The following is a 24990-nucleotide window of genomic DNA, read 5'->3' on the forward strand; positions in this document are numbered from 1 at the left end:
AGTTCTAGGAGCTGCTTCTCCACTCCCTCGCCCCAGGGGGAGCTGTAGCTCCCTTCCTCCCCCTCACCCCCGCCCCTTCCATTCAGCCCCGTGCGGGGGTGGATGGAGCTCTGGGCGGCGCCGCGGTGGTTCATTCCTTGCACCGCACCCCCCCCCCTCGTCTCCCGGTGGTAGGCGCCGGAAGTGCCGCCATTTTGGGTGTCCGGCTCCGGCGGCGGCGGCGGCGGTGGCGGCGGCGGCGGCGGGACGCGGAGGCTCCCCGGGGACTGGGCCTCAGCGAGGCGGCGGCGGCTGAGGAGGCGGCAGCGACGGCGACGGCGACGGGCGCAGGTGCAGCTGCAGGTGAGCTTGGCCCCGGTGGGATAACGGGCCTCGGCCGGGCGGGCAGCGGGCCGGCGGGCGGGAGGCGCCGCGGGGCGGGTCCGGGTCACAGGGCCTCCCTCCCGCCGGCCTCTCCTCGCCCCCGGCCTAGCCAGGGCTGGCGCCGCGTGCCTCGGCCCCCGGGGAGCGCTGCCCCCGTCCCCCCTCGGGCCTGCCGGGCTCCGTGCCCGCGCTCCTCCCCCTTCCCCCACGTGAGCCGCTCCCCACCCCTTGGCCACGCCGTGACCCCCCGCGCCGCCGCCTCCTCCTGCTCCTCCGGAGCGCGTCTACACTGCCCGGCCCGACCCGGGCTGGGCGCGAGTGCCCGAGGAGAGGTGACCGTGCCCCGGAGCTGGGGGCCCCTGGGACCCTGGTCTTGAAAATGGCCCTGCCCACCCTGCACTGGTGGTCAGCCGCCCAGTCCTGGCCCCACGAGGCTGGAGGCCAGCCAAGGGTGGTGGGTGCGGAGGCTGCTCGCCCAGCCCGGGGCGGACGGGGGCCGATTTGTTTTCCTTTTCTTTGCTGGGTCGCCCCCGCTTCCCACTCCTAGTTCTTAGCTGAAGTTGACAACACTCCCCCCCCCAAAAAAAAAAAAAGAAAGAAAAAGGTGCGGGAGGGAGACAGGTAGGGGGCCGCTCTGGAGTTTTCTGCGGGATTGAAGTCCGTGTGTTTACAGCCTGGCCTTGGGGACCTGACCCCCGCCCCCCCACCCCCCCCCCCAGCACTTTGCCACAGCGTTGCAAAAGACTCGGCTTGGAGTTCTTTCTCTGAGTTGGAGAAGTGGGCCAGTGGGATTCGGATGTGGTTCTTGTTCTGGGAAAATGGCTTCTCTTGTAGATTGAATCAGTCAGCCTTTCTGGGGTTGTGTTTGTTACCGTATGTACAACCATTGTATTTGGTCTCCAGCGTTGGGTCTCTTTGTAACTGGAGGGACCGATGCAAGGGCTAGAACGCTGGGGCAGTGATGCACACGGGTAGAAATAGTTCATTAATAAGTGTGAGCTCCTTGACAACAGAAACTTTAAAAAATGTCTACTGCGACCCAGTACACAGTGCTAAGCGCCGGGGAGGCAAAGAAAGTCGAAAGGCGGCCCCTGCTCTCCAGGAGTTCACTGTCTAATGAGGGAGATGACATTTATTCAATGCACAGAGTAGTACTTGGTAAATGCTTGTTGACTGACATTTGAAGAAATTTTGCTGCAGGATAGGATTGGGGGAGTTTCGTATATAAGAGCATTTCCAGGGCTACGGAGCTGAGGAGGAGGTGATCTTTTTAAAATCCACTTCCTTAAGTAAGAGTTGGCTGCTTACGTGAATTAACTACCAGCATGGAAACTTGGGCATTGTCAGTGAGAGTAGAGAGTGAGGTTAATGGATCGTCATGGGTGCCTCATCTCTTCTCTGTGACTTCTTGACAACCCCCTAATCTTTTTTTTTCTTGTGGGTAAGGAAGATGCCTTGAAAGGGAAAATGTGTCTTATGGAAGATAGGAATGTCAGTGGCTCCGTGTGCCCTTTTTCCTTTAGTGGGTGGTGGTGGCGAGGAGGGAGGGAGGTTTGATTCACTTTGGATTAGTGGAGAATCTAGCAGGACAGGAAGGTGCAGTTCCATTCTCTACCTCCTTCTAAGAAATGGTCTTTTCCTGCTATTAACATCCCTAAAATGAAGTTGCAGGTGTAAATCTGGTGTTGATTTAATGTGTCCTGTTTGCACAGTATTACATCTGCTGGTAAAATGATTGCTAGCCATTTTTTGTAAATGCTCTTAGGTCATTTATCATCCATTTTGATGTTTCTTATTGGTATAAAATGAAAATACAACTAATCACAATTAAGAGGGTGGGTCCTGACTGGAATTAATCTTGTGTGGTGTGTCATTTACACATACATTTTGTAGTAAATATTTTGTTTGCAGAAATAAAGCCACATGTGATTAAAAACCCATTTAATAACCTGGTGTAGATTTTAGTTTCAGATACACATACACAAGGTTTGTAAATGAGTTTTGTCAATAGGGTGTTCATCTGTAGGCATTTCCAAGTTCCAATATGTGCAGAACTGCTGTTATGTTCTGGGGGAGAGAAGACAGGATCCCTGCTTTCAAGAAGCTTACATTCTAGTTGACATTTGGAGGCTTTGAATTGGCCTTCAAAGGATGGAGAATTCATAATATGTACATATAAGTAGGTTGTCTTAGATCTTAGAATAAGTAGTTGAACTTTGAAACTGAAGGATCCCAGCATAGGTGATTGGGTGATTTGCCATCTTCACTAAGATTTAAGGCCATTGAGTTATGCTGATTGGGGGAGTGGGGGGGGAGGAAGAAGAGGAATAGAAATGAGATACTTTCCAAAGTATACATGTATCCTTTTGTGAAACTCTTGGAAGATCCTTAACTGATGTTTGACATGCTACTTTTTTCCTATCCTTCCAGTATTTTCCTTTATTATTGAGATAAGAAGGGAAGAGGTGGTCTTGGAAATGTTTTTTAGTACTTTTACTCCTGAAGAACTGAGTGGAGCCAGAAAAAGACATGCTTTTAATAAGAAATCATTATCTTTCCATTTGTATGACAGATAGCTTTCACATTTGACATCTGTCACCTAAGAGTATTAGTTTGATTTTACAGATGCATAAAACTTAAGATTCAAATCATAAAATAACTTGTCATTGGTCACACACCTAGGAAATGTCTGAGGTGAGACTTGAATCAAGGACTTCTGATTTAAATCCAGTGCTAGTGATAACAGTATAGGGTGGTTTGGATGCCAGAGGAGATGGATACTTGGCAAGGAAAACTTTTTTTTTTAAATTTAAATATTTTGTTTTTCCTCTGTGTATGCCTCCTCTCTCTGCTTTCCTTATAAGAAAGATTTTTTTTAAAGAAGAAAAAAATGAGATGCTGTGGAGTTGTGTGCCGGGAAAGAATGATGGACTTGAAATCAGAGAGCCCAAGTTTAAAGCCCAACTCTGCCAGTTAAGGTGCCTCTGTCACCTTGGGTTAGTTACTTCACCTCTCTGGTTCCCAGCCTACTCACCTGTAAAGTGAAGGAGCATTGGACTATAGAACTCTATGATACCTTATATGGTCCTGTGTATGGCCCAAATTCACTTTGTCATCTTTGCTTTTTGAAACTGAAGGTGTAATGTTATATTGTTGATTCCTCAGAATTCTAGAAAAACAAAACTCTCAACCAACCTCTAGGCATAATCTCTTCAAACCATAGAAGATACTTCGAAACTTGAATGAAAATGTTCTTCGTTATTGTATTAATGATGATCAGCTGCAGCATGGACAGTTCCGGTTCCTGGATACTCAGAAATAAATATAATTTCTGACAAAAACTAGTATTATGTGGAATCTTTGCTAGATTTCCTAATAAATGGTGAGAGGGGAACAAGGTAAGTGGAGAAAAAGGAGAAAATTTCCATAATCCTCGTAAGTTTGGTTATGGTTTTGTTAAACTGTTTCAAGTAGAAACTTCTGGTTATCAAGCCCTTTCACATAAAATTGTGTTTGTAAATATGGTACAGTAGATTTTTGTTTTGGTTTTTGCTAGACCAGCCACAGGTGTTTCTGCTTGTATTGAGTCTATATATTGTATTCATCCTTCTACAAAACCTCTGAGCTCAGCGTTGCCTGTGTAATACACTGATAATGTATCTCTGGTTGACTACATCTTTTTCATTGTTTCAACTTTAGTCGAGAGAAAACTTGCTGATGGGTAAGGGTTATTAATTAAGGCATGGTCCTTTCCCAGAAAGGACAAACAGGGACAACAATTAAGGCTTTTCTTTATGTTCATAGAAATTAGATAATTTGTATAGATAGTTCCTGTTCAACTTGGAGGGAAACTTGGCTCCCTTTCCTGTTTAATTAGTCAGGTGACCTTTCTGAAGCTCTGTTTTCACATAACAAACCCCACTCTAGAAGGGTTGTAGTCTGGGAAGACTGTCCTCAGTTTCTTTCTTTGCTTTGTTCTCTTAACAATTTCTAAAGAACAATGTCTGTTGTAGTAGCTTGTGGTTAGTTTGCCTACAAAAGTTTTCTTAGCTTTTTGGTCATGAACAAGTTACTGGTATTCCCTTTACAAAGGGCTTGTCTGGAACTTCCTTGCATCGTGGAATTAATCAGTGTAACTGATCTGCAGTCATTATTTACAGTCTGCTTTGTTCTTCATATGAAATGTCATGGATTTCACTTGATTTGGGGTCTTTTGAAATATAAACGTGGCCAGAGGACTAATCTTGCTATGTAGACTACTTTATTTGGGATGTAATATATTTTATTCTCACAGTGACCTTGTTAGGCATTATTGTCATTATACAGGTTAAATTGTTAAGGCAAAGTTGTCTTTTAAGGAATATCTATAATCTGAGAACTTCCATCTCTGGCTTCTCCCTCCTCATCTCTTGCTTAATTTCAGATTGGCAGGGAGCCTTCTCTTCCTGACCTCAGGGCCTAGAATTCGTTTCTTTGATTCACCTTTATTGGGCAACACCTATGGACAATTTCAGAAATGTTTTATTATTTCTCCACATTCAATTTACACATCCTTCCCTTCAACAGCCCTTTTTGAACAATTAAATTTTTAATATTTAAGCCTGGCGTTTTCTGATACTGTGTACAGGGTGTAGGAAACACTTTTTTTTTTTTAAGGTATCATGGGCCATTCAGTTCAGAATTTAAGTCTGCTGTCATTGGTGCTATAACAGCCAGGTTACTTTTCCACACACTTCTCCATTTTCTGAATAGCCTTTGGCTCTCATGAACTTGGGTGGGTGTGTGTGTGTGTGTGTGTGTGTGTGAGTGTGAGTGTGAGAGAGAGAGAGAGAGAGAGAGAGAGACACTAATTTACTTGAATTTTAAAAGCAGTGGAAAAATAGAGATATATCTTTTAACTGCTTCTTTATACTTTTGGTTTTTAAGGCTCATCTTTGAAAAGGGTCCTACAGTATATCTAATGACTTCATGTTTTACAAAATAGTTTTTTCCTATTATTTGGTGATAGTGGCAGTTCAGATAAAGCTTTTTATTTAGGTGGTTAACGTGGTTATTAATTTTCACCTTGCCACTAGAAGATAAGTGGTAAATGGTAAAAAGGGGAGTGGTTAGCTCAGCTATAGAGCTTGCATTGGGATCTTATAAATCTTCATTAACTGAATTTTAAATGTACCATTTCTGTGGTGGGGTAGCAAAGTGGTTAGAGTGCCAGGCCTGGAGTCGGGAAGACTCATCTGCTTGAATTCAGATCTGGCCTTAAATACTTTTTTTTTTTTTTTTTTTTTTGCGGGGCAATGGGGGTTAAGTGACTTGCCCAGGGTCACACAGCTAGTAAGTGTCAAGTGTCTGAGGCTGGATTTGAACTCAGGTACTCCTGAATCCAGGGCCAGTGCTCTATCCACTGTGCTATCTAGCCACCCCCTGGCCTTAAATACTTACTAGTCGTGTGACGGAAGTCACCTAAAGCTCCTCCAGTATCTTTGCCAGGAAAAGCCCAGAAGGGGTCACATAGAGTCAGTGCTATTGAAACGATTCAGCAACACCAGATATTTTGATGGTGGTATAAAAAGCCAGCTGTGCATTGTTTATATAAGCCTTGTTAGTTCTGGAGTACCAGAACTCCCAAACTGGAAATGTTTTGGCTTTCCTATTGTCCTATCTTCAGTTCATTTGCTTCCTTTGAGAGTTTGAATTGGGGTCTTTCAGTGACTATAGGAATTCTTGTATAATTAATGATGATTATATATACTCTACAATAAATGGTCTCTGATATGTTGAGGAATGGTGACAGCTCTGGGTCCAAACCCAGGGAGACTTGATTTCAAATTCAGTCTCACTTACTAGCTTTGTGACCTTGGGCAAGTCACTTAATTTTCCTGCCTCAACTGTAAAATGGGAATAATAATAGCACTTACCTCACAAAGTCTTCTGAGGACATAATGAGATTTTATTTGTAAAGCATTTAGCACAGTGCCTGGCATGCATGTAAAGCAGACTTCTTCTTTTCTCCCCCCCCCCCCTTAAGTGTGTGTGTATACTTAAAAGGGGGAGGGGGAAGAATATACACACACATATGGATGTGTGTGGATGTGTACGTTATTTGGAGATCTGTCAGAACTTGTGTAGGTTCTTTTACCTACAAGTGTCCCTTTTGTACAGATCATTTCCTACAAGCATTTCCCAGCCTCTGTGTCTTTTGTTTGCTTGTAGAAAATGTGTTCTTTCTTAGTCCTAGTCTTTTGGGGCTTTCCTCTTGTCTTCTCTCTCTAACCCTTCCCCGCCTCCCACTCCTTAAGTCAGTTGTCATTGTATTTGTTACATTGTAGCTGCTAACCTTGTAAGTCAGGTAGGACATAGCCAAATAAAAAATACATGTGTGTTTCAAAATACAGAAGGTTCTCACTTTACATAAATTCACATTATGCAGAGTCAACTAAATAGCTATTGTACAGCGCTGTGCTTCTTTCTCTCCCCACCTCCTGCCCTTCTTTCTGCTTGGCACTCTGCAGCCTCCTCATCCCCACTCCCCAACAAAAATAAAATCTTTTAAGAAAACAAACGAAAATAGAAGAACTTGGTGGGATCAGAGGCTTGTCTTGAGACCTCTGGTGCAGAGAAAGGAAACTTTTGCCCCACTCTGTTCACCAGCCTGCCTGCCTCTCCAGCCCCCATGCCTTCCATTAGTCAGGTACCTCGTGTACCTGTTGTGCACACTGTTGGCCATACTTGCCTGCTTGGGTCCTGCCCTGATGTTTGTGTTCCCACCTGTGTGGACCTGGTCCTGGCCCCCATGTGTCTTTAAACCATGTGCCAGCCCCTTCCCTCCACAGGCCCTCAGCTCCCTTCTTGTTGCCCTCCCTCCTTTCCCCATGTCTTTGGGAAAATTGACATTTGGTAAAAATTGTTTTACAGAGAGGTCTGCAGCATGGTCCACAGGGAAATTGAGAACTAGCTGTACAGTATAAGATTGTAGTAAATTTGGGGATCAAACATATTCCTAAACCTTTCTGACAAATGTTTTTTAGTAGAAGTGCTGGCTATATGTAGAGTATTAGGTATAGGGATCCTTAACCTTCATGGAGATTTTACAATAAAATTGGCATACATGACCGATATGTTTGTATTTTACTTTGAATCCCCAATAAGAAATGTTTGTTGATTGACTGCATTCACTTAGTCCTGTTTGTCTTAGGCTCTCATCTGTAAAATGAGCTGGAGAAGGAAATGGCAAAACACTACAATGTCTTTGCCAAGAAAACCCCCAAATGGGGTCACAGAGACATAACTGAAACAAACGAACAGCTACAACTGCGGCATTTTTTTCATTTTTGATATCTTAACCATTCTGGTAAAGTGGCACTTCAGAGTTGTTTTAGAGTTGTTTTAACTTACATTTCTCTAATTTGCCTATTGATACCTTAGATTTCTTCCTCTGAAAACTGCCTAGTCAAATGCTTTGACCATATATCTGTTAGGGAATGGTGCTTATTCTCCTAAATTTTACTCAGTTCTTTATATTTCTTAGAAGTGAAACCTTTGTCAGGGAAACTTGCTACATAGATGCCCCCCCCCCATCTCCTACTTTTCTCCTAATTTTATCTGCATTCATTTTATTTGTGCAAAAGCTTTTAGATTTTAAGTAATCAAAATTATCCATTTTACCTCCTGTGAACCTCTCTCTCTTGTTTGGTCATGATTTCTTCCCCACCCATAGATTTGACAGGTAATTTCTTCCTTGTTCCACCAATTTGCTTATGATGTAGTCCTTTATGTTTAAATCAGGTACCCATTTTGAGCTCACCTTTGTTTACAGTGTGAAATGTTGGTCTCTACCTAGTTTTGAACAGATTACAGTTTTCTCAACAGTTTTTTTTTTTGGTCAGATACACATCTCTGTCTTTTTTATCACATAGACCCCACTTTGATGCATCACCTTTCTCCCACTTGGACTATTGCAATACACTTCATCTCATCTACCTGGCTCAAGTCTCTCCCCTCTAGAATCCATCCTCCACTTACCTGCCAAGGTGATTTTTCTAAAACATATTTGATCGTGTTATCTCCTACTTAGTAAACTCTAGTGGCCCCCCTGATTGCCTCCGGGATTAAATATAAAGCCCTCTGGCCTTTAAAGCCTTTCAAATTCTAACTCCTTCCTATCTATCTATGCTTCTTCTTTTAAAAATATTTTTTTTTAGTGAGGCAATTGGGGTTAAGTGACTTGCCCAGGGTCACACAGCTAGTAGGTGTTAAGTGTCTGAAGCCAGATTTGAACTGAGGTCCTCCTGCCTCCAGGGCTGGTGCTCTATCCACAGCGCCGCCTAGCTGCCCCGTTTCTATCTATGCTTCTTAACATTTTCTTTACTCCCTTCCACACAGCCTGTGATCTAGCAACAATGACCTTGTATTTGCTAGTACACCACCCTCCATCTCTTTTGTACTGACTGCCTTTTCCCCACCCCCATGGCTGTAATGTTCTCCTCTATCACATGTCTGTTTCCTGGATTTTTTTTCCCCTCCCAAGACTCCCCATCCCACACTGAGTGTCCCAGAGACACCAAAAACAAACTCATTATCTTTCCCTGGAAACCCTCCTACCTTCCTTATTTCTGTAAAGGGTAACATCATCCTCCCAGTCTCTCAGGCTCCCAACCTAGGAATCATACTTGACTCCTCACTCATTCTTACCCCCTCTCTCAACACTCCCCTCCCCTCTTCCCGGCAAATCTCCAAGCTGTCACCAAGGCCTATTAATTGCACCTTTGTGACCTTTCCTGAATATGCTCCTTTCCTCCTGACGCTGCCCCTGCCTGGGAGTAGGCCTCAGTTCTCTCTCCCCAGTTCAGTCCATCCATTAAACTTCCATTCAAATATAGGAAAAGTTTAGGTTTGACTATGTCAGCTACCTCTCAGCAAACTCCAGTGGCTGCCTTTGCCTCTAGGATCAAATATAGACTCCTGACCATTTCTACCGTTCTAGTCTTAGCCTGTTAGCTTTTTACTTGGTTCTGACTAATGGTCCTGGCCTCCTGGCGGATCCATGAACAGGACAATTCTTCATCTCTCTCTTTTTTTTTTGCAGGGCAGTGGGGGTTAAGCGAATTGCCCAGGGTCACACAGCTAGCTAGTAAGTGTCAAGTGTCTGAGGCTGGATTTGAACTCAGGTCCTCCTGAATCCAGGGCCGGTGCTTTATCCTTTGCGCCACCTAGCTGCCCCCTCAATTCTTCATCTCTTGACTCTGAACATTTTCTCTGGCTGTTCCCCACCCCTGGAATGCCCTCCTTGCTCATCTTCACCTAATCTTCACTTCCTTTAATCCCAACCACAATCCCATCTTTTACAGGAAACCTTTCCCAGTCCCTCTTATTTCCTCTTTTTCCTGTATGTAGCTTGTGGTACATATATTTCCTTGTTGTCTACCCCATTAGATTGTGAACTCCTTGAAGATGGGACCGTCTATTGACTCTTTATTTCCAGTGTTTAGCACAGTACTTGGCACATAGTAGGTTTTGTATTTATATTTATATTTACTGATTGATTCCTCTTTCACCCCGCCTTCTAAGGAGCCTTTTTTTTACCTCTTTCATTCCTCCTCTTCTTCCTCCCACTTTTCCTCTGAGGGAAAGAACAACATTTTTGCCCGTGTGTGTATTTTGTAGCTCAACAATGACTGGAACATGGTAAGTGCTTATTAACGTTTGTTGATTGATAAGTTTACTCCTGTACTATAGGTCCAGTGTTCTTTCTGAAACCTTCATGAAATAAAGAATCCTATAATAATTCAATGGTATAAAGTTTTATGATTTACACAGCATTTTCCTTGAAGCACCACTCTTAGATTGAAAAGATATTATGCCCAAAATGCTGTTGAAGAAGATGCTTCAGAGAAGTTTAGCATTCAGTTTTTCTGACCCCCCTCCCCCCAATTCCCATGTTGTTCCCACTATTCATTCAATTCCGCCTCTAAATATTATTGGCCAACAAATCATTCCCTTGCTCAGTATATTTCAGTGAGTCTCTGTTATCCCTAGAGTCCAATACATACTCCCTTTTTGGCATTTAAAGTCTGACAAACTGGCTTCGTTCTATCTTTCCAGTCTTAAGCTTTATTTGCTTATACTTACTTTGCTATAACTGAGCCAGCCTTCTTGCTTTTGACCTTCCTTCCCCCAGGACCTTCTTCAGAATCCTTAGTTTACTTTGGAGCCAGCTTCGGAGGCTACTTAGCAGTTGCTTAATCATCTTCCGACTTTGCATAGATATGGAGACCAAAATGACACTGCCCTGTCCTCAAGGAGCATATACTTTGTTCTGTATGAAGTTAGTCCCCACCTCCATGCTTGCTGGGCCTCCTCCCAAACAAAAGTGCCTTGTCTTATTTTGTATGTACTTGTATATACTTCTCCCACTAGGGAATGTAAACTCTTTGATGGGCAGGGCTGCTTAATTAATAATAAAGTTAGTCCCATACCAGTGCAAATCTGAGTCTGGCAAGTTACTGCCTGAGAGAGTAGCCTCAGGGCACAGAGCGATTAAATAAATTGTCTGACTCTTGCACTTGGGTGGAGGTGGGTGGAGGGGAACCTTCTCCGACTCTAACTGTAATTTCACCTCCAAAAACAGCTTTATCCATTGCTGGGGGCAATTAGGTAGCACTGTGGGTGGAGCACTGGCTCTGGTGTCCGGAGAACCTAAGTTTGAATTTCACCTCAGACACTTACTAGTTGAGTGACCTTAACCTCAATTGCCTTAAACATCTGGGGCCGTCTCTAGTTGGCCTGATCTCTATCTTGCCATTGGACCAGATGGCTCTGGGGAGAGAGTGAGGCTGGTGTCCTCGCACAGTCCTCCCTCCCTTCAATCCACTTCAGTGCAAGTCATGACATCAACCACACCAGCAATGTCCATTGCTGTACTGTGCTTCTTCTAACACTACAAAATGCACCTTTTACATGCATATTCTTATAAAGAGACTAACAATAAAGCCCTTAATTTCGATATTAACAATCCTCATTTTAAGGAGGAAAAAGAAGCAGTTTGTTTTGCTTGAGCTTTCTGCTTTGTTAAAAGGGAGGATATGTCATTGGAAAGTGACATTGATGTAAAAAAAATCAATAAAACATTTTAAAAAAATCTTCAGCAAACCCAAAAAAGGAATCTGGGGCACAGAGCTCAGCCAATTTGCTTGTGTCTCATAAAAGCCTTTCTCCTTTCCAAAACAACTATTTACCTATTGAATTACAGATGTACCCTAGTGTTTTGAGACCCGAGCCCATCATCATTTGGAAATCAAAGTAGAAAAAGGGAGCATATTCCCAAAATATAGAAGCAAAAAGTAAAGATATATTTGAATGAATTATACCTTAACTAAGATAATCAAATTCAGTAAAGTTGCCATTCATCTCCTTTTTAATCTAATTTCAAAATGTATACTAACTAAGCTCTGCTATATCTCCCTTTTATAGCTAAACTCCTTGAGAATACCATCTATAATCTGTCTCCATTTTCTTTCCTCCTACTCTCTTAACTCTTTGCAGGCTGGCTTTTAACACAACTGAAACTCCAAAGTTACTAATTACCAAATCTAATGGGCTTTTGGTAAACCTCTGACTTTCTGCAGCCTTTGAGACTAAGCTCAAAAATGAGGGCCAGTTCAGTCATCAAAACTATTTCCTACCAAATAGAATGGAGGATCAATGGAATAGGTTAGGCACAGGAGACACAGTAGCAAATGACTTTAGTAATGTACTGTTTGATAAACTCAAAGACTCCAGCTTCTGGAATAGGAACTCAGTATTTGACAAAAACTGCTGGGAAAACTAGAAGATAGTATGGCAGAAGTTAGGCATAGACCAACATCTTATACCTTATACTAAAATAAGGTCAAAATGGGTACATGATTTGGACATAAAAGGGTGATACCATAGGTAAATTAGGAGAGGAAGGGATAGTTTACCTTTTAGATCTGGAAAGGAAAACAGTTTATGACCAAACAAGCGATAGAAAATATTATGAAATGCAAAATGGATGATTTTGATAACATTACATTAAAAAGTTTGTGTACAAACAAACAGAAGCAATGCATCCAAAATTAGAAGGGAGGCAGAAAGCTGGAAAACGATTTTTATAACCATTACTTCTGATAAAGGCCTCGTTTCTAAAATATATCAAGAACTAAATCAAATTTATAAGAATCCAAGTCATTCCCCAATTGAGAAATGGCCAAAGGATATGAACAGGCAGTTTTCTGATGAAGAAATTAAAGCTATCTATTGCCACATTCCCTGAGTACTCCTCCTCTGTCTCCTTTGCTGGGTCTTCTCCCTGGCTAACAGTGGAGGTTCTCCAAGATTCTAACCTAGACTCTCTTCTCTACTACTGTACTGCTTCACTTGGTTTTATCAGCTCCCACAGTTTCAATTATCTTCTCTATACAGATGACTCAGATCTACTACTTATCTAGCTCTTTCCTCCCCCACTGACCTCCACTTTTGCATTCCCAACTGCCTGTCATCCTATAGACATCTTACACTCATCATATCCCAAACCGAATTCAGCTGTCCTCCCAATCCTTCTTCCCTTCCATACTTCTGTATTACAGTTGAGGGTACCCCCATCCTCCCAGCCTCAAACCTGGTGTCATCCTCAACTCATGTCTAATCAGTCATCAAGTCCTGACATTTTGTTTCCATTTGATTAACATCTCTTAGATGAATTCTCTTCTCTCCTGACACCTCTCCCACCCTTGTGCAGGTCTCCATCACTTTACACCTGCACTATTGTAATACCCTACTGATTAGGCTCCTTGCCTGAAAGTCTCTCCCAACTACAATCCATCTTCCACTTACTTGTCAAGATAATTTTTTTTAAAGCATAGATCTGACGATGTCATCTCTTACTCAATAAACTACAGTGGATTCCTATTACGAAGATAAAATGATTTCAAAACTTTTCATAACATGGCCCCTTCCTATCTTTCCAGTATTATCAACCCCTGCCCCCTCCCCACATATTCAGTGACACTGACCTCTTTGCTGTTTCTCACACGGCACAGTCCCATCTCCTGGCACCAATCATTTTCACTCTCTGTCTCTCAAGCCCCCTTATCTCTACCTCCTGACTTCCTTCTAGTCTCAGCTAAAGTTTTACCTTCTTCAAGAAGCCTTTCCCAGTCCTCTTTGATCTTGGTGCCTTCCTTATGAGACTACTCCCATTGAATCCTGTATATGTCTTGTATGAAGTTGTTTACATTTTGATTTTACTGGTTAGTCTGTGACTTCCTGGAGTTCAGGGACTGTTTTGGCTTTCTTTATATGACCAGAGCCTGGCACATAGTAAGAGCTTAATAAATGCTAATCGACTTGATGGGTTTATCAGTTATAACTAGGAATTTTTGCACCTTGGAGAGTACCAAACTGGCCCTGGGGCAAAAGGCAACTTCGGTAGGGGTAGGTGGAGGAGGAGGCAGACCTCAGAATTCAAAAAGGCTGCAGCTGTGATCACTTTGGTCACTTCCTAGTTTAAGCTAGTTATTTCTTAGTAACTAAAAAATTTTTTTTGGCAGGGGCAATGGGAGTTAAGTGACTTGCCCAGGGTCACACAGCTAGTGTCAAGTGTCTGAGGCTGGATTTGAACTCAGGTCCTCCTGAATCCAGGGTCAGTGCTTTATCCACTGTGCTACCTAGCTGCCCTCTAGTAACTAAATTTTAAAGTACTGTTGTGTCTTTGTACTTGCCTGAGCCTTTGGGGTGGGGTGGAATTGGGTGGGATGGGGGGAGGGATGAGAGGTGGAAGGTCTTAAAGCCAACTCTGCCTCCATTCTCAAATGACTCGATTTAGCAGTTAAGGAAACTGAGATTTCCCCCAGTAGGAAAAATGACTTGGTCAAGGTCAGACACATTCATTGAACTTTTAAATTGAGACTGTGCTAAAGTTGGAGTCAAATGGAGTCCAAACCTTACAGAGTGTTAGGGCAAAGGCATAGATATGTCTCAGGCACAAGAACCCCAGTTCTAACCCCCGCCCCCCGGCTGGAAAATAAACTGAATTGAGAATTCCCTGGGAATGAAAAGGCTCTATCCCCCACCCCACCCCTGTGTAGTTAGGCTCCTACTGGGGCACAGGATTCTTGAATTGTACCCCCTAACCTTCTAAACTTGAAACCTTGTTCTCCTGGTCAACCTGGGCTCCAGGGATTGACAACTTGTGGATGGCAAAAAACCAAACCAAACTAAACCTCCCAAAACTTCAAGAAATAGTCTCCATCTTAGAGGTAGGTGTGGCCAGAAAGGCACTACCCTCCTGCAGGGATGGAGAAACCAAGGCTGAGATTATGAGCTCCATTCTCTGAAGGCTTCCCTGAACCAGGGGTGTAGAGCCTTTCTAGCCTGCTGCTATTACCCAGAAAGGCACTTAGCACAGTGTACATAGTAGATGCTTAATAAATGCTTATTGACAGACTAAAAGGCACATGCTATATTGGGAGCTTAGGGAATTTGTTTTGTTTTGGCAAGGTCATCTGTGCCTTGGACTTGTCTCCTTCCTTACCCCAAGTCAGGGCTATCTTGAATTTTGACTGAGGCAATCAAGTTGCCCCATCCTGATCCAACTCCAGCATCTTCCTACTATCCTTTCACAAGCTTTGTTAGTACCAGACTCCTGCTCAGACTTTCTCTGGTCATAGAAGTGAAGAAGAAGGCTGCTTTTGGAGACAGGAGAAGACTCTAAATAAAGGATGCATTTCCCTTCACCCTTGGGTAAATCCCTGGTAACTCTGCCCTGCCCTAGTTAATGCTCTGGATGGCAGGTCCGGAAGGGTTGCTTTTAAATTTAGTTTTCCAGCTCCTGTCACCACAATCTATAGCCAAATTAGCTCAGTAAAAATGCTTGCTACTTTTTAAAAAATTATACTTGTAAATGTATCCAGAGGCTATTAAGCAGTGGTAGCAGCCAATAAATATAGTAAATATATAATAAACTTGGTGACTTTCCATGAATATTTCCCATAAACTTAAAAGGGGAAACTTGAAGGACAAGCCTTTTGCCATAATAGCTTGTTAACTGAGGCAGTCTAGAAGCAGAAAAAAAGAGTAGCTGTGAGGCTTTGGGACATGGGGGTGTCCTCCTGAGCTCTTTGGGCATTTTTACTTCTGGTTTATTTTAAGTTCATGTGTTGGCCCCCGCCAAAAACCAAAACAAACCAAAGCAATACAAACTGCTCACAGCACTAGATGCTCCTGTCCTTATCCTTCAGAGATAGGAAAAACACCATGGGCAGCAAGCTGTTGAAGGGCATAGAGCCCTGGGCTAGCAGTCAGGAAGACTTGTTCAAATCTGGCTTCAGACACTTACTGGCTGGGTGACTCTGGGAGAGTCACTTCACCCTCTTTGCCTTAATTTTCCTCATCTGTAAAATGAGCTGGAGAAGGAAATGGCAAACCACTCCAGTATCTTTGCTGAGAAAACCCCAAATGGGGTCACAAAGAGTCAAACGCAACTGAGTGACTAAATGACTACAACAGATGAAAAACAGCCAGGCTAACAAGGAAGCTTTTGTGATCACAGGTGCTCTACAGAAGCTTTCTTGGGCAAACATTTAAATCTAACTGTGTAAAGCTACTTATATTCTGTAGCAAGTTCTTGATGTTTATAAACTATTTGGGGTTTTGGGATGTTTTTCTTGGAAAGTTAAGATAGCTACAAATAGAATGAAACCAAGAATTCATAAAATGTACATTTAAATGTGTTCCTCCTGTTCTGAGTCCTCCTTCAAGCCATCTTGAAATAGCAGCAGAAAGCAAGGAGCCATATCCCTAGATGTAGGATAGTGAAAAACACATTGATATTCTTTAAAGTAATTAATGCCTACCATGTTTGAGATTTTCTGGTAAAACCTTATTAAGTGGGCAGCTAGGTGGCGCAGTAGATAAAGCACTGGCCCTGGATTCAGGAGGACCTGAGTTCAGATTCAACCCCAAACACTTGCCACTTACTGGCTGTGTGACCCTGGTCAAGTCACTTAACCTGAATTGCCCCACCCAAAAAATAATAATAATTTTTTAAAAGCTAGCATTTTTTTTTAAAACCACCTTATTATTAAGTAACTGTACAACTTGTTACAGTTAGACCCCCAAACTGTACTTGGCTGACATATGCCATTGCTCTTACTCAGTTACTCATTTAAGATAATGACTTGATCTGATTTGACAGATGCAACTAAAGAACCCCTCCAACCTTGAAATTTATTTTAAACTCTTTGTTACCTCCCAGTTTAGTTATACTTTACACATTACCAGGTACTTTTCCAGCCAGTGACACTGGTCTCCTTGTTGGTCCTCCACAAGCCCCTCCATCCCTTGGCACTGGACGTTTTCTTTTTCTGTTCCCCATGTGCCCAAAATGCCTTCCTTTTTTCTTTTCCTGGCTTTTTTCAAGTCCCAACTAAAAACCCACTTTCTACAGGAAGCCTTTTCCAATCCCTCCTATTTTAGTTCCTTCCTTCTTTTCATTATTTTCTGTATATACTGTTCATAGCTTATTTGTACATAGTTACTTACTCATTGTCTTTCCCATTGGATTGTGAACTCTTAGAGAGTAGGAACTGTCTTATGCCTTTTGCTAGGCCTACAGTGCCTAGAGAATACATAGTGGGCTGATTTATAAATGTTTTTATTGACTGACCTACTGATAAGGGCAGCTAGGTGAAGAAGTGGATAGAATGCTGTGCCTAGAGTCAGGAAGACTTTATCTTTCTGAGTTTGAATCTGGACAGGGACATTTACTAGCTGTGTGATTTTGGGGGGGGGTGGTGAGGTAATGGGTTTAAGTGACTTTTCCAGGATCACACCGCTAGTAAGTTGTCAAGTGTCTGAGGTTGGATTTGAACTCAGGTCCTCCTGACTCTGGGGCTGGTGCTCTATCCACTATGCCACCTAGCTGCCCCTAGCTGAGTGATCTTGAGCAGTCACTTAATCCTGTTTTGCTTCAATTTCCACATCTGTAAGATGAGCTGGAGAAGGAAATGGCAAACCACTTCAGTATCTTTGCCAAAAAAAACCCAAAAGGGGTCATGAATGGTCAGACATGATTGAAAATGACTGAACCAGCTGATAAGGAAGCTCTCCTCAACTAGATACCATTCAAAATTACCTTTTGTTTAAGTCTCAACTGCTGTTCTTCTGATATTGTGGTATTCCACTAATTCATATTTCAATTTTAAATGAAGACACTTAAAACTATAACTTTACTAGAAATTTCTCTAGTACCTATACTATGTTCTGTGTAATAGTATTCTGTTTAAACACTCCTTTGTTATCTAGAGGCTCATAGTCCTTAAAGACAAGAATTATACACCTACACAAAAATTAAAATCTCATCAAAAACTTGAGTGACTTTTGGATCATGACTCCAAATTGTTTTTCACACTAAGTTAATTCACAGCTCCCCCAACAATGGAATTTTTCTCACTCACTCCAACATTTATTATTTTCCCTTTTTTGTCAGCTTTGCTGTCTGACTGGTATAAGGTAGAACCTCAAACTTGCTTTCATGTGCATTTCTCTAATTTTTAGTAGTTCTGTGAGGCTGTGGGTAGCTTGTACACATTTCTTTGAAAACTATCTTTGTATCCTTTGGCAATTTGTCAATTGGGCAATAGCTCTTACAAATTTGAAGCAATTCCTTTTATAGCTAGTAAATGAGAACTTTATCAGATAAGCTTACTGCAAAGATTCCTCCCCCTGCACTCCCCCCACCCAACAACACCCCGCTGCAGTTAACTGGTTGCCTTCTAATTTTTAGCTAATTTGGGGTGGTGCAGGTATACACACGAAAAAAAACTTAATAAATTTTCTGCAATCAAAATTGTCTGTCTTCTGTGAATACTGTCTGTCTTGTTTGGTTTGAGCCCTTCTTTCATCTCTAAATCTGAAAAAGATAATTTATTCTTTGCTACTTCTATTTGTTTATAATGCCATATTTTATGTCTAAATTATATATTCATTTGGAGCTCATTTTAGTACTCTCTAACAAACTGCTTTCCACTTTTCTCAGCAGTTTATATTGAATAGTGACCTGGGCTCTTTGCGTTTATCAAACTCTAATGTAAACCAATGTGACCAAAATTCTCCTTTGGTTCCTGATCTCACCGTGGTGGAGGGGAGAGACTCAGAGGACTTCACAGGGGAATTGAGGGAAAGATAGTATTGCCAGGTTTGTAGGGACTTCTGTTCTCAATCTTTTACTATCTTTCAGTAAACCCATTTAAAACCTAAGCTTGTTTTATCAGTGATTTTAGTCAGTTTCCCCAGTCTGGGGGAACAGATTAGAACCTACATTAGAAATTTAAATTACACAGTTTGGCAGGAAGCAGAAAACTGGAAAGAATTTTTGCAGCAAGTGTCATTGATAAATGCCTCATTTCTCAAATATAGAGAAACTGAGTCAAATTTATAAAAATACAAGTCATTCCCAGTTGATAAATAGTCAAAGGATATGAATAGGCAGTTCTCAAAGAATTAAAGCTATCTATAGTCCTATGGAAAAAGCTCTAAATCACTATTGATCAGAGAAATGTAAATTAAAACAACTCTCAGGTACCACTTCATACCTATGAGAATGGCAAATACAACAAAAAAGGAAAATGTTGGATGTTAGAGGGGATGTGGAAAAACTGGGATGTAGTCCACTGTTGGTGGAGCTGTGAACTGATTGAACCATTCTGGAGAGCAATTTGGAACTATGTCCAAAGGGCTATAAAACCTGCATACCACTGCTAGGTTATATCCCAAAGACATTCCCAAAAAGAGGAAAAAGACCTATTTGTACAGAAATATTTATAACAGCTCTTTTTGTGATAGCTAAGAATTGGTAATCAAAGGAATGCCCATTAATTGGGGAATAGATAAACAAGCTGTGCTATATGATGGTATACTATTGTACTATAAGAAGATATAATAAGCAGGATGATTTCAGAAAGGTCTGGAAAAATTGTATGAACTGATGTATATATAGTGAAGTGAGCAGAAACGGGAAAATGTAGTGCACAAGTGATACAGTGATGAAGACCTGTGAATGATTTAAGTATTCTCATCAATACAGTGATCCAGGACAATCCCAAGTGACTAATGATGAAGCATACTATCCATCTCCTAAGAACTGATATCGATTGAATAGACTGAAGCATGCTATTTTCTCACTTTCTTTCATTTTTTTCCCTTTATTCGAGTTTTCTTATACAAAATGACTGAGATGGTAATGTTTTACATAATTACACATGTATAACCTATATCTAATTGCTTATCCCCTCAGAAAGGGAGGGAAGGAGAGATAGAATTTAGAACTCAAAATAACATAAAATCAAATAAAATGTTTATTATTTAACAAAACCCGGGACAGATAGGTGGCACAGTGGATAGAGCACTGCCCTGGAGTCAGGAATACCGAGTTCAAGTCTGGCCTCAGACACTTGACTTTACTTGTTGTGTGACCCTGGGCCAAGTCGCATAACCCCCAATTGCCTCACCCCCAAACAAAACTAAACCCAACCAACCAAAAACCCTCTAATAGAAATTTTTGCTTTTATATGTTCTCCTAAAATATTCCACTAATATTCCTTCCTTCCTTCTTTTCTTCTTTCCCCTCCTCCTTTCCTTCCTGATGAAGATTTGGACTGCCAGGCTCCCTTCATTCCGTTGTTTCCTTCGAAGATTCATGATCTTTAGTTGCTTCAGATGATTTCGATTACTTTTTTTTTCTAGTTCTATAATGTTTGGTAGATTGGTGTGTGACTGAATAAATTATTTAAAAGTAACGTTATCATTTTCATTTATTTGACTTGGCCTACTCAGGAGCAACTAATGTTTCTCTACTTAGATCAATATTTCCAGAAGCGTTTTTGTATTTGTTTTCATATAGTTTCTGTGTATATGTTGGTAGGTAGATGCTCAAATATTTTATAGTCATTTTCTTTTTTTTTTAAATAGTCATTTTCATCAGAATTTCTTTCTCTCCATACTGAATTTTGTTGGTAATATACAGAAAAGGTGATCATTTATTTTTATATTCTGCAACTTTTCCTTTTTTAATTGTTTCATTTAAATTTTAGGGTTTTCTAAGTAAACAGTCTGCAAAAAGGGATGTTTCCTCTGCCAATTTCTTTTTCTTGTCATTTGCTGTTCCTAGTATTTAAAGTAATATATGAAATTAATAATGGTGACAATGGACACTTTCTCTTTACACCTGATCTTAGTGAAAAAAGTCTTTCTACATTACATATGATATTTGCTCTTGGTTTTAGATAATAATATTCTTCATGTTAAGGAAAAGTCCATTCTATCCTATACTTTTTAGTGTTTTGAACAGAAAGAAACAGGTGTTGTGTTTTGTCAGGTGCTTTCATTATCTTTTGAAAAAATTTGATTTTTATTATTTTTGTTGTCAATATGATATGATCATGATTTTTCTTATTGAGCCAACTGTGCATTTCTTTTTGTTGTATTGCTGCAAACTCTTTGCTAATAGGTTATCTAAATTTTTTACATTGATATTGATCTATAGTTTTCTTTCTCTTTTTTGTTACTTTTATTTCCCTATCATCATACTGGTATTTTAGAAGGAATTTGAAAGAATATTTTTCCCCTTATTTTTGTAAATAATTTGTGCATACTGGAATTAATGTGCTTTGACTATTTGATAAAATTTGCTTTTAATTCAGTTTGGCTGTGGTCCCCCCACTCCCCCCAAGAGTTTATTTATGGATTATTTAATTCACTTTTTTTGGGGGGGGGCACTGGGCGATAAGGGTTAAGTGACTAGCCCAGGGTCACACAGCTAGTAAGTGTCAAATATATGAGGCTGGATTTGAATTCAGGTTCTCCTGAATCCAGGACCACTGCTTTATCCATTGCCTCCACCTAGCTGTCCCTTCTTTAATTCACTTTTTTTTTTTTACATAGAAGGTATTTTATTTTTTCCGTTACATGTAAAGATAGTTCTCAACTTTTGTTTATACAAGCTTTACAATTTCAGATTTTTCTCCCTCCCTCCCCCCTCCCCTAGACAGCAGTTAATTCACTTTTTTTTTTTAATTTTTTTTTTTTTAAGTGAGGCAATTGGGGTTAAGTGACTTGCCCAGGGTCACACAGCTAGTAAGTGTTAAGTGTCTGAGGCCGGATTTGAACTCAGGTATTCCTGACTCCAGGGCCGGTGCTCTATCCACTGTGCCACCTAGCTGCCCCTAATTCACTTTTAAGAAATTGGTTATTTAAGTTTTATTTCTTGTCCTGCTAATCTGAACATTTTATTTTTTTGGTAAACTTTATTTCATCTAAGTTGTCTGTTTCATTGGCATAATTGTACAAAATAATTTCTAATAATTCTAATTTGTTGTGAGTTCTCCTTTTTACATTTCTGATACTGGTAATTTTCTTTTTAAAAATCAAATCTGATTATGTAAAAAAATCTTAGCTCCTAGTTTTATTAATTGTCTTGTTAATTTCATTTTTGTTAATTTCTTTGGTTTTCTGAATTTGTGTTTTGGTATCTAATTGGGGTTTTTAAAAATTCGTTTTCTGGTTTAATTTTATATTCTCATCATTGATCTTCCTTGATTAAAAAAAAATCTCATTCATTTCCTTCTTTTGTTGATGAAAATAGAGAAAGAAATTAAGTGAATTTGTTCAAGCTATGGCACAGGTTGCAGGTAGCAGAGCCAAGATTCAGATCATTTGATTCCAAATGGAATCCTCTTTCCACTTTAACAAAGCAACTTAAAACTATGACTGATGTTCTTCCAGAATTGTGCATTGCTAGGTAAAATACTTAAATGCAGCTTGAAGCAGAAAAATAAAAAATCAGATTAAACCATAACTGAACAGAGTCAGTACATTAAAATATACTTAGACAAAAATATGAAAAGCCTGCTCGATCATCCTCCAGAAATTTGAGTGGATCCCCATAGTAATAGCCAACTTGCTTAGAATGTGTCACTCTGTCACTGTCACTAAAGTTCAAAGTAAATCCAGTGAATTTAAAAAATTTGCACACTTGACGCTTACAAGCTGTGTGACCCTGGGCAAGTCACTTGTGAGGGCCCGAAATTTAATATATGGACCGTTAATTGGGTGACTCGCCAAAATGTTGGGGTCCCAGAAATATGAGGGACCTTTAGGTTCAAAGAAATACAGATAAATTCTCTTAACTCTAAACTTAGCCTATACAATCCCCTGATTTCCAATTAAGCTAATTCAAAGGAATTTAGGGTTTTCTGTGTTCACTCACCAAAACCTGGAAAGTCTACAGTTGCTCATGCCACCAGAAAGGCAGAAGCCAGAGAGGGAGAGCTAGGTAACGTTCCTGAAGTGCCTCCACCTCCCTTCAGGGAGTGTTCAATCTTTCCTCCCCCAAAAGGGGAGGTCCTTCAAAAACTGCCTATGGAGAGTTCTCCTTCTGACCTCAGGAGCATACATAACTTCAGGGTGGGCCAGGTGTGGTCCCTCCCAAATGAGTCAGCTAAAACTCCAATAATTTTTTACCATAAATAATTTTTACCACACACTTAACCTTCATTGCCCCTCAAAAAAAAAAGACCAAAAAATTGGCATTAAGTTATTCTGATGTTTCAGTTTCAAAAAGCTAGAAATATTTCTGGAAATTTTTTTCATTTTAAATATCTTAAATTAGATGTTTGATGAAAGTTGCTTAATTATTTCTTTGGCTCAGCATGTAGCTTAGCTTCTTTAGTGGGTTGAAGGGAAAGGGGAAGGAAGGCCCTGGATAAAATTATTTGTCAGTGCTAGAATTTTTTTTTTTCTTTTTTTTTTGCGAGGGGCAGTGGGGGTTAAGTGACTTGCCCAGGGTCACACAGCTGGTAAGTGTCAAGTGTCTGAGGTTGAATTTGAACTCAGGTCCTCATAAATACAGGGCCGGTGCTTTATCCACTGAGCTACCTAGCTGCCCCCCAGTGCTGGAATTTTAAATCTCTTCTTTTTTTGTATTATTTTTTATAAAGAGCAATTGTAAAGCACATTTACAACAATTTCAGCTTGTGTGAAAGTGTTTTCCATATATGTTTATTTCCATTTCACTGCACATTCCAGCCTGGCTTGAAAGTTGTGACAGAACACTTGGCAGGAAATCTACCTTTAATGGAGTTATACCATATATAAACTAAGGAGGGGGGGAGTTCTTAGAATTTAAAAAAGATAATTTATACCTTTGGGAAAAAAACAGGTTTTTTACCAATAGGTATGTAGGAAAGGAAAATGTTGAATTATTATTTTGAACTTTAAAGTACTTAATGATATATAAAAGGAGGATATTGTATTTGTCACAAGATTGAATTTGGCCAGTCTTTGTCAATGTTGTTGTAGCTCCTGTTTCACTTCACTCTTTTGGAAATTTTTTTTTTTTTTAAAAAGGACAATGAGGGTTAAATGACTTGCCCAGGGTCACACAGCTAGTGTCAAGTGTCTGAAGCTGGATTTGAACTCAGGTCCTCCTGAATCCAGGGCCAGTGTTTTAGCCACTGCGTCACCTAGCTGCCCCTCTTTTGGAAATTCTTGAAGTGCTCTTTAAATATGAATGTAAGAAATGATGATGTGGTGGTTTCAGAGAAACCTAGGAAAGCTTATGGCTTGATGAAAAGTGAAGTGAGTTGAACTAGGAGAACAATTTATATAGTAACAGCAGTATTGTAAAGACAGATAACTTTGAAAATCTGAGTAAGTAGGATCAACACGATGATCAAAAACAGTTCCAGAGGACTCAAGATGAAACATGCTATCTCTCCACCTCTATAGAGAAAAATGATGGATTCAGAGAACAGAATAACTCCCCCCCCCCGCCCCCCCCCCAGCAGTGAGGGTTAAATGGCTTGACCAGGGTCACACAGCTAGTAAATGTCAAGTATCTGAGGTTGAATTTGAACTCAGGTCCTCCTGAATCTAGGGACGGTGCTTTATCCATTGCACCACCTAGCTGCCCCCAGATTAACTTTTTTAAGAAACATGATCATGATTGGAATTTGTTTTACTTAAAGACTATGCATGTTGTTGTGCTTTCCCCCCTTCTCCTTTATCAGTGAAGGGGAAGGGAGAGAATTCAGAACTTGAAAAGAAAATAAAGTTGAATTTTGAAAAATTAAAAGAGTCTTTGAGTAGTCAAAATTTTACTGTCAGCTAGTCAAACATTTATTGTTTCTTAAGCCCTTCTTGTATGCCAGGCACTGTGCTAAGCAGTAGGAACCACAACCCTTGCCCTTTAGGAGCTTACATTCTAATGGGGAGGACCACACTTAAAGTGGAATGGGTTTAGGTGGGGGCTGTTGGAGGGGTCTGAAATGGAGGAATTTAAGAAACCCAGAAAGGTGACTGACTGGCTTGGAGGAGCCATCCAAGATCCCAAGGAGAGAGGCTGAAGTGCTCTTCCAAGATGAGTTTTCTGAGGGCTGTGGCCCTGTATGGTCCAGGAGCATGCCATGCAAGTCTCTGAAGAATAAACCAATGAAGCCTGTCGTGAGGACGAGGGAGAGGGCCAGGCCACAGTGCTGAGCAAGCCACAACATCTCCAAGAGGCAGGAACTCTGAGCAAGAGCATGAGGAAGAGAATGCCAAAGGTCCAAGTCTGAG

The 24990-nt window shown here is 40.9% G+C and overlaps 1 protein-coding gene across 5 annotated transcripts in view; it reads left to right on the forward strand.

Moving 5' to 3' along the window:
- Positions 1-230: 230 nt before the first annotated feature.
- Positions 231-24990, forward strand: part of CELF1 (CUGBP Elav-like family member 1) — a 104404-nt gene continuing 79644 nt past the window's right edge. For 2 of the 5 annotated variants that reach the window (XM_043972445.1, XM_043972446.1), the window contains exon 1: positions 231-342. The gene's annotated coding sequence lies outside the window, so the exon portion shown is untranslated. The remainder of the gene's footprint in view (positions 343-24990) is intronic. The other 3 variants (XM_043972441.1, XM_043972444.1, XM_043972443.1) reach the window with 2 other exon arrangements.

The sequence above is a fragment of the Dromiciops gliroides genome, chromosome 6 (genome assembly GCF_019393635.1).
Source record: "Dromiciops gliroides isolate mDroGli1 chromosome 6, mDroGli1.pri, whole genome shotgun sequence".
In the NCBI taxonomy this organism is placed as follows: domain Eukaryota; kingdom Metazoa; phylum Chordata; class Mammalia; order Microbiotheria; family Microbiotheriidae; genus Dromiciops; species Dromiciops gliroides.